The sequence below is a fragment of the Podarcis gaigeae genome, assembly GCF_964106915.1.
Source record: "Podarcis gaigeae genome assembly, chromosome: 7".
NCBI lineage: Eukaryota > Metazoa > Chordata > Lepidosauria > Squamata > Lacertidae > Podarcis > Podarcis gaigeae.
In genome coordinates, this window is record NC_139683.1 from 72,293,563 (window position 1) to 72,302,834 (window position 9,272).

Sequence of the window (9,272 nt, forward strand, 5' to 3'; positions counted from 1 at the left end):
ATACCCTTTGTCTTGCCAAATGCAAGGTGGTTCTTTTAAAAAGAGATTTGGAAGTAATACAAAACACAAGCGAGCGAGAAGATTAAAGATGTTATTCTAAGCAGCAAACCATTATATACATACCAAGCAAGCACTTCAATCTGCCATTTGGACAAGGGTGGAGCTACCTGCCCAGCACCCAGAGCAGCACAGGGGTGGGGCTAGCTGGCCCGCGGGGGTGGAGCTTGCCATCTGTGCAGTGCGCTTCCCTAGCCGGCTGCCGCCTGGATGATGAGCGCCGGAAGGGGCGCTGCTAGCCGCCCACATAACGAATGGCTGGTGGGGGGCGCCGCCAGCCACTCATGGCAGCATTGTTCCTAGAGGCCTGTCACCTGTGCGGTGAGCGTCCGGGGGTGCCACCCATGCAGCAAGCGGGGGGTGGCATGGCAATGTCACCAGCCCTCACAGCTGACACCCTCCCCCGGTGCGCACTGCACCCTCCGCAACCACCTTTCTCCGCCAGTGCATTTGGAAGCCCTCTAGAAGTGGCAAAGTGACTCCTCCAGGTAGCCTGAGTTTGCACAGCCCCGCAGCCATCAGCCCGTGCACAAGCTTCTCCCAATTCTGCCCCAAACCATCTGATTTATAGCTAGCTAGCCTGTGTAGCTTATCCAACTGGCTACGTGCAGATCCTTCATTACTGGCTACATGCAGATTATTCATTAGGCACCCCCTTCCAATGCCTCACTTTCTCGAAATAATGTCCAACATCGAAGAAGGTACTCACCACTATCACTTCCTCCGAACTGATTAGGACATTATAGGCTGTTCTCATGCCATCAAAGAACTTAAGAGACAAAGAGAGGGGGCAGGAAGAGAAGCAGGAAGAGGGGAACCATGTCAGATCACTAACTCCTCGAAATAAAATTTATCTTCTGGATAGATTGTCCATACACCATTACAGATCCTTTCCAACACATACCAGAAACTCCCTGCATGCAAAGTATATGCACAACTACTAAATCAGGGATGGCTTACCTGTAGCTCTCTAGGTATTGCTGGCCTATGAATCCCATCACCCCTGACCACTGGGCATGCTGGCAGATAGGTAAGTCAGATATTTTTGAGCTTCTAGGATGCCTTGCAAATGCTTTGAGTGTGATGCACATGTACATAGCCTTCAATCTATTTTGCATTGCTTTCTCAGCATATATTTTGCATTGTATCCGATTTTGCTATATAATGTTCACTGCTGTATCTTTGATAACACCGGGGGGGGGGGGCACATTTCTATTAATTGGTCCATGAGTTATCTACTTTTCTTTCCTCCCATTTATTTTTTCAGTACTGAACCAGATGGGGGAAATTCTCATAGAGTATATGATCTCTATACTTTTATAGGCACCTATAGGAGATATGGGAATAGGACTTTCATTCTGCACAGTTACACTGTGAGTCTCTGACTCACACATATTAAATAAATGTGACTGTTAAAAAAGAAGAAGATGATGTCCCTGGTGAAGCAAATCATGATGCATGCCTGGATCGAGTTTTCTCCCTACTTAAGGTGAACATACAGCACAAGGAAGACTTATTATGCATAAACAGACACAGAGCTGTCAAAGGATGAGGAACCTCAAGTGCCAGACTAATATTTTCAGATGCTTGGGGAATCAGGCAGAGACTTCAGACATATTCTAAGGCTGTGATAAATAATTTTCTCTATCAATCGCTCTTCAGGTGCCTTCCGATTCTCCTTTGTAAATTACTATTTTATCCGGCAGGAAATGATGCCTTGAGATTTTTCTCTCACTCTTTACAGCTGGGAGAAGAAAGACTCCTTGGAGACGCCATGTGATCGGCAGAGGGATGCAACTAACAGCTGCAGCAATGCCCTTGGGATACTGGCAAAAAACAAGCTACCGTACTTCTTCTGAAAGCTGATTGGCAGTTTTGTTCTAAATCCCAGCAGTTCAGGGCAGTCATATTTGCCCAATCACTATGATGGCTTTATTTCCCCCTACTCCAAGAAGAGTGGGAAACCTCAGGCCTGGAAATAAATACTCCAGGATCACTGAGTAGGCAGTTACAGCATTGCACTGCTAGTGACCAACCTAATCCTGTATATATTTAATGTGAAGTAAGTGCCACCATTCTCGATGGAGCTTACTTCGAGGAACATGGGAGCCGGGGCACTGTGGTCTAAACCACTGAGCCTCTTGGGCTTGCTGATGAGGTCAGCGGTTTGAATCCCCATGATGGGGTGAGCTCCCATTGTTCTGTCTCAGCTCCTGCCAACCTAACAGTTTGAAAGCATACCAGTGCAAGTAGATAAATATGTACCACTGCGGCGGGAAGGTAAACTGTGTTTCCGTGCACTCTGGTTTCCATCACAGTGTTCTGTTGTGCCAAAAGCGGTTTAGTCATGCTGGCCACATGATGCAGAAAGCTATCTGTGGACAAACACCAGCTCCCTCGTCCTGAAAACAGAGATGAGTGTCGCATCCAATAGTCAAATTTGACTGGACTTAACCATCTAGGGGTCCTTTACCTTATCACTGAATTTACTTCCACATAAGCATATTTGAATTTGTTCAGTGAGGAAATATGTGCTACCCCCCAACAGATGAAAACAGGAACATTTGTCATTCCCCTCAACTGATCCTCTTTAACCCCCCACTTTTTGTTCCCCACACCACCAGCACTTCACTAATGGGACCCAGAACACATGCCTTCCACTGTCCTGAGAAAACACCTTAATCCTGATTTTATTTTATTATCTGGTAGATTTACAAAAAGAAGTACACATGCTGTCGGGGGCTGGGCAGAGAAGGAAGAGTGGTGGAGACTGCCTTTCCATCCTTATCCTTCCAAGGAGGAGGAGGAGGAAGACAGTATAGATTTACAACAGGGGTTTGCGGTGTCCCATTAAACTTTAATTAGTTTAATGTAAATGCCCAGTGCGCTTCCATCGTCACAAGTCCCACTACAGCAGAGTATTTCGCACAGCAGTTGAAGAAGGGCAGGAGAGGCAGTATCTTTTCAAAGAGGAGTCTTGGAGCATGCGGTTTGTAACTCAAAGATAAGGTTTATTTACAAAAACAAAAACAACCCTGGCGAAGAACCACACATCTCAGCAAACACGCCCAAAAAAGGAGGAGAAAGGGGAAGAACAAACACACAGGAGACTATTTATACAAACTCATGTTCCTGGAAGCCTAATGACCTCCAGCTGCTCAGTGATTAGAGCGTTTCTGCTACCCTTTAACCCTTTGATAGCAACACCCCCTCTCGCTCGCAACACTGAGCTGTACCAACCTTAATTCAAATTTAAACCTGAACAGAAACATTTATGAGATTGCGGACCCAAAGCTTTCGTAAAACCGTCTGCAAGGTTTTCTTGGCTTGGACAATACTTTAGTTCAATTAAACCTTGTTTTACACTTTGGCATACATTTTGATAACGGATATCCAAGTGTTTTGTGTGGGCCTTGAATTGACCTGATTTAGCTAGTTTAATACAAGGTTGGTTGTCTTCCCACACTCTGATAGGTAGGGAACATTCTCCAAACAATTCTTGTACCAGTTGCTTATAAAATTCCAGTTCTCTACATACATCTGATAATGCATTAAACTCAGATTCAGTTGAACTTAAAGCTATAAGTGATTGCTTTCTTGATCTCCAACCAATTAGTGCATTTCCAAATTTTATCGCCATTCCTGACACTGATTTTCTATCTGGTCCAGCATCTGCCCAGCTACTGTCGGCCCAACATTCAAGTTGTGTGCTGCCCTCTGATGATAGTTTTAAGCGAAACCTTTTGGTAGTTTGGAGATACCTTAAAACTCTTTTTACTCCTTGCCAAGCATGCATTGATGGTTTTTCAGCTTGTCTACACAGCATGTTGACAGCATATGTTATATCGGGCCGAGTCCACTGTGCAATGTGGAGTAGACTGCCTATCGCTGACTGGTAAACCCCGGGATTACTGAACTCTGTCTGTTGCTCGGCTTGAGCATCCTTTATGTAACTTAGCTCCATTGGGGTTTTAACACCAGCACAGTTGTCCATTTTAAACCTTTCCAGCAACTGCTGGATCTTAGCTTCTTGGCTGAGCCAATAGTTCCCATTTTCATCTTGCTGAATTTTAACTCCTAGATAAACAGATACATTGCCTAGTGATTTTATCTGAAACCTTTCTCCAAGCTTTGTGGCAAATTGTTGTGCAAGTTTATCATCCTTTCCACTGTATAATAAATCGTCAACAAATATCAAGACTGCTTCTTGTTCACATCCCGAGCCTTTTAGATAAAGACACGCATCTGCTGCGCTCTTTCTGAACCCCATGCTCTCTAGAGCATCGTTTAAGCAGGAATTCCAATTACGGGCGGATTGTTTCAACCCATAAATGGATTTGTGTAGGCGCCAGACGTGGTTTGGTTTGTCTCCTTCAAAACCCGGTGGTGGTGTCATATAGACTTCCTCCTGTAAGTCTGCATTTAAATAAGCCACATTGACATCAAAATGAAACAGCTTATTTCCCTTCTTAGCTGAAGAGGCTAAAAGCATTCTTAATGACTCCGATCTTGAAGTTGGGGCATAGATTTGAGAATAGTGAACACCTTTGCGCTGCGAAAACCCTTTTGCAACTAGTCGGGCTTTATATTGCAACTCCTCAGTAGTTGTGGGCTTTAAACGATATACCCATCGACAACCTACAGCTTGTTGCCCTTTCGGAAGCTCTGTACTTGTAAACACACCGAGAGACTTCATTGAAGCCATCTCTTTTTCCATTGCTTCCTGCCACTTAACGGCTTCTGAGCTTGGAAGCTGTTGTACATCCATATAGCTATCTGGCTCACACTGTGCCATATTTACGTATACACTTGTCACCTTAAACCGCTCTGGTGGCTTGCCCTTTGTGGCACGATTTGACCTGCGCAATTGTTCCTCTTGTGCCCCCTCTGACCGTTGGCTGTCAGAATTTGTCTCAGACTTTATACCTGGATGTGCCTCTAGGGATAAAGACCTCCGTTTAGATACCTCCCTTGGGCTTGGTGTTGCAGGCGACCTGCTTCGCTTTTGCTGTCTGCTAGGCCTACTGACTGGCGATGTTGGAACACCCCTAGATTTTGGCTTTTCTACCTTAGGAGAAGAACCTTGTGCCTGGTCAGAATCTGCATCTGAACCATGTGCACCATCCTCTTCTGGCTCACTACTCTCTGGACTTTCATTCTCAGCATAAATGCCTAAATCATCTCTCAAAATGTCAGGGTTAGCATGTAAGTGAGTCCATCCGGATTGCTCACAAAATTCAGCGCTCCTACTGAGGACCACTCTTGTAGTATCCCCATTTGGGTTCACGAACCTCCAAGATTTGGCGTGTGGTTCGTACCCACAAAAGATGAGTTTCCTAGCCCTTGGACCTCCCTTTTTCCTTAACGCCTTTGGGATAAGTACATAGGCTGGACATCCAAACACCCGAAAGTAATTAATTTTGGGTTTCTTCCCATATAAAGCAAAATAAGGGGTAGTGCCAATTACAGAATTATATACTCGGTTCAGAATATGAGTAGCCGCCTGCCAGGCTTCCGCCCAGTAACTTTGAGGGAGTTTAGCATCAAACAACATAGAGTTTGCCAACTCTTGCAGAACCCTGTTTTTACGTTCGGCCACGCCTCCTTCTTGGGGGGAATAAGGTGTAGACAGACGATGCTTAATTCCCTTTTTCTTAAAGAAATTCTGCAACACAGACCCGGTAAATTCTGACCCTCTGTCTGTCTGAAAAGCAAGTACTCTAGTACCGAATTCAAGTTCTACTGCATGAACCCAATTTTTAACTGTTTCTGCAGTATCTGCTTTTGTTTTGAGAGGAAAAAACCATGTAACCTTTGTTTTGTCATCCGAGAGACACAGTGCATACCTCGAACCTCCCATGCTAGCAACAGGCATTGGGCCACATAGGTCCATATGCACAAGTTGGAATACTTTGTCAGATTTCCTATCTGAACTGGGATAGCTGCATCTATGAACCTTCGCCCTTTTGCATGCAGTACAATCCAAATACTTAGTACATTTGTTCATTTTGCACCCTTCTGATAATTCAGGTTGCCTTTTAACATATTGAAAATTAATATGTCCCAGACGGCGGTGCCATAAATGGACACAAGAATTATGGGTAGGCGTGTTCACACAACTAGCATGAACCTGTTCAACTTCATCTGGACTTGTCTCAAAATAATATAACCCATCTCTGCATTCCACCTGCAAAAGAGATACGTTATTCTTTGAAATAGTGCAAACCCCATTTTCAAACACAGTTTTAAACCCATTTCTATCAAGTTCTGACACAGACAAAATACACCCCTTCAATCCCTTTAGCACGTAGGCATCAATTTCTGTTTGCAAACATTTCAAGAACACTGTGCCTACGGTCTCTAAGGAACGTTTAGTTGAATCTGCCATTGTCACAACTTTAAGGGTTTGCAAATGTCTGCAATTCTGCAAACGGACACTAGATGGCGCCACCAGGTGGTGAGATGCACCACTGTCGATCAACCAGCGTAGATTGCTGCCTTGGCCACGCCCTTGCATCAACGCCATTGCTGAAGCCATGTGCTGTGTGCTGTGGGAGTAGCCACGACCTCCTCCTCTCCTTCGACGTCCCCTGGAACTCCTTGTCTGGTAACTAGGGGTAACGGCCTTGGTGCTGTCTTGACCAGGTTCACGTGTGCAATTCCTAATTAAATGGGAAGGGGAACCACAGCGAAAACAGTGTCTAGCTGCAAAAGCATTTACTGTGTGCTCAAACTCAGCATCAACACTCTTAGGCACAGCATAACTCCCCTTTAAAGACAAACCTCTTTCTCTTTGCCTCTTATACTGTTCATCTGCAAGCCGAGATGAAATGTATTCAAGGGTTAATTCAGTTGAAGGCATAGCTTCCAAGGTTAGAGCTAGAGTCTCATAGCTTTTATCAAGAGAAGACAACAATATGTATGACTGCTGCTCCATAGAGAAAGGAATGCCCAGCTGTCTTAGTTGATTAAAGGCAGACACCATTTTGGCAATATGTTCTTTCACACACGCTCCCGGTTGGAGACGTAAATCAAACAAACATCTTGTAGCATGGATCTTGGCCCCCGCAGTGTTTCTGGAATTTAGCCGCTGCAGAACCGTCCAGACCTCATGCGTGTTCTTTAACTCAGAAACATAAGGCATTTGCTCTGGTCCCACTGCCAAAACTAGTAGACCTTGGGCTTTCCTGTCACGTTTCTGTGAAGCTGCTGCTGTTGCTTTGTCTTCTGCAGACGCGTCTGCAGCTGCCTGTAAAGGCGGTGCTTCAGTACAACTCCACAACTCTTTTGCTTGCAACCAAACCCTCACTCTAGCCTTCCAATCTTGCCAATTTTTCCCATTGAGTCGCGTAAACGGGACAGAAAAATTTTCCTGGGACTCTGCCATCCTCCCTGGGGCTTAGGAACGATACTCACACACCTGTAGACCGTCTCCCAGCTGCTGAGGCGGCTCCTTGAAGAATAAGACGTCTTCCAGCGAGTACAAACTGCGCAGTGCCTGTTTAAAACTTTTTCTAGGCACGTTGCAGGACTCAAGCTGCTTTGAAGGCTTTCGTTGTCGGCAACCGCTTCTGTCTTCGCTCCAGTCCTTTCATAAATCACTCTGAACTGCACTCCTTAGCTCCTTCTTGACGTACAAACACCCATAACCTGTCCCATTAAACTTTAATTAGTTTAATGTAAATGCCCAGTGCGCTTCCATCGTCACAAGTCCCACTACAGCAGAGTATTTCGCACAGCAGTTGAAGAAGGGCAGGAGAGGCAGTATCTTTTCAAAGAGGAGTCTTGGAGCATGCGGTTTGTAACTCAAAGATAAGGTTTATTTACAAAAACAAAAACAACCCTGGCGAAGAACCACACATCTCAGCAAACACGCCCAAAAAAGGAGGAGAAAGGGGAAGAACAAACACACAGGAGACTATTTATACAAACTCATGTTCCTGGAAGCCTAATGACCTCCAGCTGCTCAGTGATTAGAGCGTTTCTGCTACCCTTTAACCCTTTGATAGCAACATGCGGAAGGTCACAGTTCAGAGGCAGATGAGGGGAAAAGTTGGGAAATAATGGGAGAGGATGAGCAGGCATAGCCGGAGCAGCAGCTGGCTGACACGTTGTCACTAGAAAGCATTCCAGACCCTCCATGTCCCAGAACCTGGCGAACCTTGAAAGTAGGAGAGCAAAGAGCTCAAAGTCTTCTTCTTTGTGGAACAGGAATTCAATAATATGAAGCACCCATCATTCCTATGCTGGACCACAAAGCCATCTTCCTAGCCCCCTCACTTGTCAAGCTTAGATCCTACACATCCAGATCTTATTCCTGGTTCCTTATCTTCTCCTTCTTGATTATTTTTTTCAAATACAGAGAAAAGGCTGCTATAGAGTGGAGAAAGGAAATGTGGTTGTATGAATCAGTTCCAAAGTCACACATAAACTTGATTATTTGATGGGTACAGGGTTGTGAATGTATATCTATTGGCCTCTGCTTGATGGGGTACAAACTGGCAAACCAATCTAGAACTTTCCCTCAATAGTAAAAGTTAATATATCCCGCAAATAAAACTATTCCTCACCTGTTATGGTGATCCATCTTGACAGGGCTGAGATGCAGTCTGACTGTTACCTGTTTTTTGCTTTACCAAGACTTAAAGCATATCATAGGGATGCGGGTGGCGCTGTGGGTAAAACCTCAGTGCCTAGGGCTTGCCGATCGAAAGGTCGGCGGTTCAAATACCTGCGGCGGGGTGCGCTCCCGTTGTTCGATCCCAGCGCCTGCCAACCTAGCAGTTCGAAAGCACCCTCGGGTGCAAGTAGATAAATAGAGACCGCTTACCAGCGGGAAGGTAAACGGTGTTCCGTGTGCTGCGCTGGCTCGCCAGATGCAGCTTGTCACGCTGGCCACGGGACCCAGAAGTGTCTGTGGACAGCGCTGGCTCCCGGCCTATAGAGTGAGATGAGCACACAACCCTAGAGTCTGGCAAGACTGGCCCGTACGGGTCATATCATCTTTGTGACATCACACCTGACATCAGAATGGCATGTTTGCATTCAACCTAGAGTATCACCCTGCCAACAGCAATGGCCAGTAAACTTCAGCAGCCAAGTAACCATCAGCCTGACTACCCAGTTGTTTCTATCTAGACTATTGGATGTTCATTTTTTGCTTTCATAATCAAAGGCTGAAGAAGAGCTGTGTATGATCTGAAAACCTGCTTCCA

General features: G+C 45.4%; 1 long non-coding RNA gene across 1 annotated transcript in view; it reads right to left on the reverse strand.

Annotated features, from left to right (window-relative positions):
* LOC310848415 overlaps positions 1-8,699 on the reverse strand; it is a 667,736-nt gene extending 659,037 nt beyond the window's left edge. Inside the window, exon 1 of the long non-coding RNA XR_014566337.1 lies at positions 8,628-8,699. This is a non-coding gene — a long non-coding RNA (uncharacterized lncRNA). The remainder of the gene's footprint in view (positions 1-8,627) is intronic.
* Positions 8,700-9,272: the final 573 nt, after the last annotated feature.